This window comes from Fistularia commersonii, chromosome 24, assembly GCF_037954325.1.
Source record: "Fistularia commersonii isolate RoL2024-O1a breed Wild chromosome 24, RoL_Fcom_v1.0, whole genome shotgun sequence".
Taxonomy (NCBI): domain Eukaryota; kingdom Metazoa; phylum Chordata; class Actinopteri; order Syngnathiformes; family Fistulariidae; genus Fistularia; species Fistularia commersonii.
Genome location: NC_141307.1, coordinates 9,040,488 through 9,048,200, shown reverse-complemented (window position 1 = coordinate 9,048,200; position 7,713 = coordinate 9,040,488).

The window sequence follows — 7,713 nt, the reverse complement described above, 5'->3', positions numbered from 1 at the left end:
TTTTAACAATAAAGCCATCTAGTCAAAATTGTTTTGACTAGATGGCTTTATTGTGGCTTTATTGGCTTTATTGGGTCGAAGAACAAGAACAAGAAGAAGAGGAGTGTGTGTTCGGAAGCAGAGAGAGAGGAGGAAAGGAAAGAGCCTGGGACTGAGAGTAGGGACTTTGAATATTGGGACTATGACAGGAAAAGGTAGAGAGTTGGTCAACATGATGCAGAGAGGGAAAGTGGACATACTCTGTGTCCAGGAGACCAGGTGGAAAGGTAGTAAGGCTAGAAGCTTAGGAACAGGTTTTAAGTTGTACTATCATGGTACTGACAAGAAGAGAAATGGAGTACGAGTTATCTTGAAGGAGGAGTTTGTTATGAATGTCCTAGAGGTGAAAAGAATGTCAGATAGACTTATGAGTCTGAAACTGGAAATCAAAGGTGTGATGCTCAATGTTGTTAGTGTCTATGCCCCGCAGGTGGGATGTGAATCTGTAGAGAAGGAGAAGTTCTGGAATGAGTTGGATGAAGTGATGCAGAATATTCCCAGAAATGAGAGAGTGGTAATTGGTGCAGACTTCAATGGACATGTTGGCGAAGGCAATAGAGGGGATGAAGAAGTGATGGGCAGATTTGGTATCCAGGATAGGAATGCAGAGGGACAGATGGTGGTAGATTTTGCAAAAAGGATGGAAATGGCTGTAGTGAACACCTTTTTCCAGAAAAAACAGGAACATAGGGTAACTTATAAGAGTGGGGGTAAGAGCACGCAGGTAGACTACATCTTGTATAGATGCGGTAACCTGAAAGAGATCAGTGACTGCAAAGTAGTTGTAGGTGAGTGTTGCCAGACAGCATAGGTTGGTGGTTTGTAGGATGACTCCGGTGACAAGGAAGATGAAGAGGACAAAGGCAGAGCACAGGACAAAATGGTGGAAGCTGAAAAGGGAGGAGTGTTGCATGGTTTTCAGGGAGGAGTTGAGAAAGGGTCTGGGTGGTCAGGGTGAGCTTACAGATGATTGGACAACTACAGCTAGTGTTATCAGGGAGACAGGTAGAAGAGTACTTGGTGTGTCATCCGGAAGGAAAGTAGACAAGGAGACTTGGTGGTGGAATGAGGAAGTGCAGGAGTGTATACAGAGAAAGCGGTTAGCAAAGAAGAAGTGGGATACTGAGAGGACTGAAGAGAACAGACAGGAATTCAGGGAGATATAGCGAAAGGTAGAGATAGAGGTAGCAAAGGCAAAACAAAAAGCGTAAGATGACTTGTATGCTCAGATGGATAGAAAGGAGGGTGAGAATGATCTATACAGGTTGGCGAAACAGAGAGATAAAGATGGAATGGATGTACAACAGGTCCCGGTGATTAAGGACAGAGAGGGAAATGTATTGACAGATGCTAGAAGAGTGATGGGAAGATGGAAAGAGTACTTTGAAGAGCTGATGAATGTGGAAAATGAAAGAGAGGCGAGGGTAGAAGAGGTGACTATTGTAGACCACAAAGTAGCAAAAATTAGTAAGAGTGAAGTGAGGAAGGCATTGAAGAGGATGAAGAGTGCAAAAGCAGTTGGCCCTGATGATATACCTGTGGAGGTATGGAAGTGTCGAGGAGAGGCAGCGGTAGATTTTCTGACTAGATTATTCAACAGGATCTTAGAGAGTGAGAAGATGCCTGAAGAATGGAGACAAAGTGTGATGGTGCCTATTTTTAAGAATACAGGGGATGTGCAGAATTGTTGCTACTATAGAGGGATACAGTTGATGAGCCATACAATGAAGTTATGGGAAAGAGTAGTGGAAACTAGACTAAGAGCAGAAGTCAGCATCTGTGAACAGCTGTATGGCTTTATGCCTAGGAAGAGTACTACAGATGCAGTATTTGCATTGAGAATGCTAATAGAAAAGTACAGAGAAGGCCAGAGGGAGCTGCATTGTGTTTTTGTAGACCTAGAAAAGGCATATGACAGGGTGCCAAGAGAGGAGCTCTGGTATTGTATGAGGAAGTCTGGAGTGGCAGAGAAGTATGTTAGACTGGTGCAGGACATGTATGCTAGCTGTGAGACACTGGTACGGTGTGCTGTAGGGGTAACAGAGAAGTTCAAGGTGGAGATGGGACTCCATCAGGGATCAGCTCTGAGCCTCTTCTTGTTAGCAATGGTGATGGACTGGCTGACAGATGAGGCTAGACAGGAATCTCCATGGACCATGATGTTTGCAGACATTGTGATCTGTAGTTAGAGCAGGGAACAGGTTGAGGAAAATCTAGAGAGGTGGAAGTATGCTCTAGAAAAGAGATGAATGAAAGTCAGTCACAGCAAGACAGAATATATGTGTGTGAATGAGAGGAACTCGGGTGGAACGGTGAGGCTACAGGGAGTGGAGATCAAGAAGCTGGAGGATTTCAGGTACTTAGGGTCAATAGTCCAGAGCAACGGACTGAATGAACGGAAAGGTGTACAAGGTGTACAAGACAGTGGTGAGACCAGCGATGATGTATGGACTAGAAACAGTGACAATGACCAAAAGACAGCAGGCAGAACTAGAGGTTGCAGAGATGAAGATGTTGAGGTTCTCTTTGGGAGTGACCGGGATGGATAGGATCAGGAATGAGTCCATCAGAGGGACGGCACATGTTCGATGTTTTGGAGAGAAGGTCAGAGAAGCCAGACTGAGATGGTTCGGTCATGTACAGAGAAGGGATAGAGAATATATTGGTAGACGGATGCTGGAATTGAAGCTGCCAGGCAAGAGGTCTCGAGGAAGACTAAAGAGAAGATTTATGGATGTAGTGAGAGAGGATATGAAGGTAGTTGGTGTGAGAGAGGAAGACACAGAGAATAGGGTTAGATGGAGAAAGTTGACTCGCTGTGGCGACCCCTGACGGGAAAAGCCGAAAGAAGACGAAGAAGAAGGCGTCCTATTGGTCGGCCGTGCACCACGTGACTGGGGAGATGCGGAAGATGCATCAGTGATGTTGTTTGAAGTGAAGCTGACGGTGCACCCTCTCAAATTGCAAATAACAAATTTGACGGCAGACATCTCAAAGATCGTGAAGACGAATGTTTAACGTGCCATTTGGTGCGTCTACTGTATTATGTTGGTAGATGATAATGCAAAGAGGCAGGAGGGTTGTGGGTGACGTGTGACATAAGTTTGTTAACTGGACAACCTGTCTCTACGCCTTGCTTCCGTGTACCGAAATAAATTCCCACCAAGGAATCCGATCTTAGCGCAAATGGATTGTGTTTGACGACAAAAGACGACAGCCCCGATCCGTCCACCACACTGGTTGCGTTTAAAGACTGTCAGACCGGGATCGTGGCAAAGTTCTCTCGTTTGTAAAACAATAGAAACCAATTGTGGCATCAGGAGGATGGACGGAATGTGTTCTGTGTTCTGACTTCTTCATGAAAATTGAAGCGTCTGTGTCGTTCCGGCCTATCGGAACTCAGAGTTGACGTTTTTCTTGTCGTTGAATGGCTGCGATGGCTGACCCTGGATCAGCTTCTGAATGGAGCAATGCATGACTCAAAAACTTTTGTATTAGTGGTTGTATTTGTACTTAGGAATCAATTACATGCTTGTGGTCATGTGGCACTCTCATCTGTTGTTTGTACACATTTTCATCTGCTTGTTCATATGGGAAACGAAAACATTATTATTGAAAATCTCTGGTAAAACTGTTACAATGTTTTTTTTAATTTTACTGAGTTCTAAATCCACCTTTCTGTGAAAAGGATTTTTTAATCATCTCTGAACAAGCAAGGCTGATTTGTAGCGACTTGCACAAAGATCTACAGACACATTTTTAATTGCGTATTGTAAATGTGTAATACTGAAACACATCTCTTGTGTGTTTTGTAATAAATTTCAGGATGAGTAGAAAAGTCTGATGTTTACTACCTTTCAGGGGAAATCCTGCTTTTCCAATCCAATCTGTATCCTGTCCTACAACCCACTGAAGGGATTCAATGCAGCGTTGGTCTGTTCTGCATCTGAGGCTTCCACCATCCAAGGCTGGACCTGCGGCTCTGATATCAAAGGAATGGCTGTTTCAACGAGGTGGAACCGTGGCCAGTAAGCTTTCCTTTCACGATGGAAATGCTCCCTTACTTGTTGGCTTCCAACTTCTTCTTCCCCAGGTAGTGTTGGAGTGAAGCTTCTCCAGCTGGCATTTGGTAGAGGTGATGGTGGGGATCTAGGTGGTCATTTCATGTTCTTCAACTGTTGTACTGGGGGGCTTTTCCAATAATTATTTGGAGGCACGAATCGGAGGCAGCCGCTGTCAAGCCTGCAGTAGCTCCCCTCCGTCGCTCCACCGAGATGCACCGATGATCATCTCCATTGCCATGGTAAAGGCTAGAGGGGATGTGGCGCAGCCTGCCCTGAAGCCCACTTTCAATGACCACCATGTTTTGTACTCTGTGGTTGTTTTACAGAATAAGAAATGCTGGAGGAAGCTTCTGACCAGGTTTGTGGGGGGTTTCATGCACTTGGAAGAGGTTGAAGGCCTCCCAGATGACAGATGTGGGGATGGATTAAGACGCCTTGGCTTGGTTGAGGAATAAAACATGCAGGTCTCTTCTGTACCCTTTGAAGATTTTATTTGTTATTGTGTTTCAGGTAAGTTTGGAGTGAGAAGTTATGACTTGTTATCGCAAAGACATGCACCGGGGGTTCAAGATATGTTTAAAGAGGACAGAATTCACGCAGAGGTGCACTGTTTGTCATAGCTTAATTTTGACATTGATTTTCAGTCCAGTCAAGGTGCTGTGAGACTTCAGTGTGTTGTTGGTGCTGATTGCCATCACCCTGTTCATAGGTGAAACTAAAAACTTGAATGTCGTATTTGAATATTTGACAATTTGATTAAATAAGCTCAAAATGATCATCACAGTCTAAATCAGCTCATTTTAAAATGTTGATTTGAATAGGTGTCAGTACCCAGTATCCAGATAAAGTGGGGCAAAACAGTATTTAGTCAGCCAACAATTGTGCAAGTTCTCCCACTCAAAAACATGATAGAGGTCTTTCATTTTCATCATTGGTATACTTCAACTATGAGAGACAGAAAATATCATTGTCTGATTTTTAACAAACTTATTTGGACATAATGATGGAGAATAAGTAGTTGGTCAGGAACAAACATTCATTGCAATACTTTCTTATATAGCTTTTGCTGGCAATGACAGGTCAAAGGTTTTCTGAAAAGTCTTCATAAGGTATTCCAGGGGCGGGCAAACTTTTTGGCTCAGGGGCCGGATTGACTTTTAAAATTTGACAATATGATACATGTAAAACAAAAAATGGATTTGTGAACAGTACATATCAGACTCTTTTGATATTTGCTTTGAAAATAAAACCAACTTGGTTTTGAAGGCTCTGACATTTGCTTGCATTTCATTCACAAACTGTTTTTTTGGTTGGATCTTCACGTCCAGCTCATTCATGTGTGTCAGTAGGTCCACAGTAAATGTTAAATAACAAAGCCAATCCGTGTTATTCAGTTCAGGATAAATTCTCAAGAGTTCTGAAGTAGCTCCAAAAATTGATCATCTCCAGTTTGAGCTCCCACATTCGTTGATCCAATCATACATATCAAGCATGAATTCTGTACCAATCTTTGATTGGCCAGATGTGGCCTGTTTAAGAATAAGAATAAGAATAACTTTATTTATCCCAAAGGAAATGGTTGTGCCAGAGTTTCAAGTAAAACATAACAATAATAAATAAAGCGGGGATAAAAAATGGATGAACTTTTCCTTGTTTCATTCATAATGAACATTTTCCATCAGCCGTGTTACAGGCACTGCTTTTCCAGGACATATTTGCAAATTTTAACAGTATGTATTTAATTAAAAGTAAAAAAAAAAAAAGGTTAATGTGTAAATATCTGGTTACAATGTGAACACCTGCAGTTCACAGACAAGTGCAGCTTATGTGTTTGTGTTTTTACCCGCTGTGGTTTATATTCACATGAGCTCCAGATGTCCAGATGTCACTTTCTAGGACTTTCAAGTTGCACAACAGTGCTCATTATCACGGCATCTCCTCTGGTCCTGCTCACTCTAGGTGAACAGCAGGGGGTCCAGGGCGGGTCGGTGTTGGATCTCAGGTAAGACAGAACAACAAGGTGCTCAGAGGACGTCAGTCACTCCTACAGAGTGGGAGATCAGGATGGGAGATCTGTACCCAGGGTCCTGTGGTTCTTTGTTTTCCTGCAGACGGGGATGATGTTGGAGGTCTTGGAGCAGACCGGCGCACAGAAGGAGACTCCTGGGCTGCTGGGTGACTGGACTTGGACCTGATTCATCAACAGTGTGTCAGAACTTCTCTCCATTCAGTGCATTTAAAAACCTCTGCATGTCAACGATGGTGGTCTGGCATCAGTTAAGCCACAGAATGCCAGTATAAGAGTTCAGAGAAGCGGGACTCGGGATGAAAGTGTCCACGGAGGGGATTCCACAGGTCCCACCTCTCTTTTCTTAATTCATAATTTAAAGTACAGTTAATTCATATGGTTAGAATTAGAATTAATTCATATAGTTTGAAGTAGAATTAATTTATATAGTTCAAAGTAGAATTGAACCGAAGAGTTTATGGCCGTTTTCCGAACATACCCCGTTAACGGAAGTGAAGAAGGGAGCTGTCGGTCCCTGAAGGCTCCGGGGTTCCGCAATGTGTTCCCGGTCAAAAGCGCCGTCCAGCCCCGCGACGTAAGTTCACTTTTACAGAGAATAGTGACGATTTCTCGACCTACAATCGGATTGACCGTGTTTATAACAACCGCGAAGCAACTCCCGGTGATTTTTCACGGTAATTGAGGGCCTTTCGGCCTAGAAATCTTGACAACGTCACAGATTTCGTGAGCTGAGGTAAGGCTAGCTAACAACCTAGCTAGCGGCCTTCCGCCATCTTGCCTCGGAGAGCGTCGGTAATTGAGTGTTGGCGACTCAAACGACAACGATAAAGCGGTGGTCTAGCCGAGCGCGATCGGCTCCGTCCGACCAGCAGTCGTTGTAACAGCCGGTATTAGCCGGTGCGGGGCGGGGTTAGCGTTCAAGGCCGTCGAAGGCTGTTTGGGGTGCCGGGGTCCAGTGGGTGTTCGCCACGGGACGAGATGATTTACCGTCGTGTTTAGAAATTGTTCTGCTGGTAGTGACGAAAACATGAATGTAATTAAATGTAAATGTGGATTTAAAACCATTTTACTGTTGTCTTGTGTTCGTGCCGTTTTTTGAATCGTGTTTCCCGGCGATGAGCGGCGAGTCTCTGTGAGAGCTGGTCGCAACGATGCGGTAACCAGACGGGTTCACAAGATGGCGCCCGTTTGCCGCGCTGTGTATCGTGAGCGGTTCAAACGTCCTGTTTCCACCTGTGTCTTTTCTCCTCACGGGCGACTTTTTCCCATATTCCAGGTTGATTTGAAGGGGACACGATTCCTAGGAGTCTGCTTGTTGAAGTCCTGGGTTTACATTGATGCTTTGGCGTCCTGTCGGGGGGGCGTGCACCACGTGACCGGGCAGATGCGGAAGATGCTTTAGCCATGTTGTTTCTTGTCAAGCAGGAGCATCGGCCTCCACCGGGACCTCCGTCTCCGGGGCGATGGGGGCGATGGGGGAGATGCGCCGTCGCTCCGGGCCGAGCGGCTTAGACGGGGTGGGGGTTTATTTGGAAATGAAGTCGTGAGTGAAGCTGACGGTGCGGGGAATGCGCCGCGTCG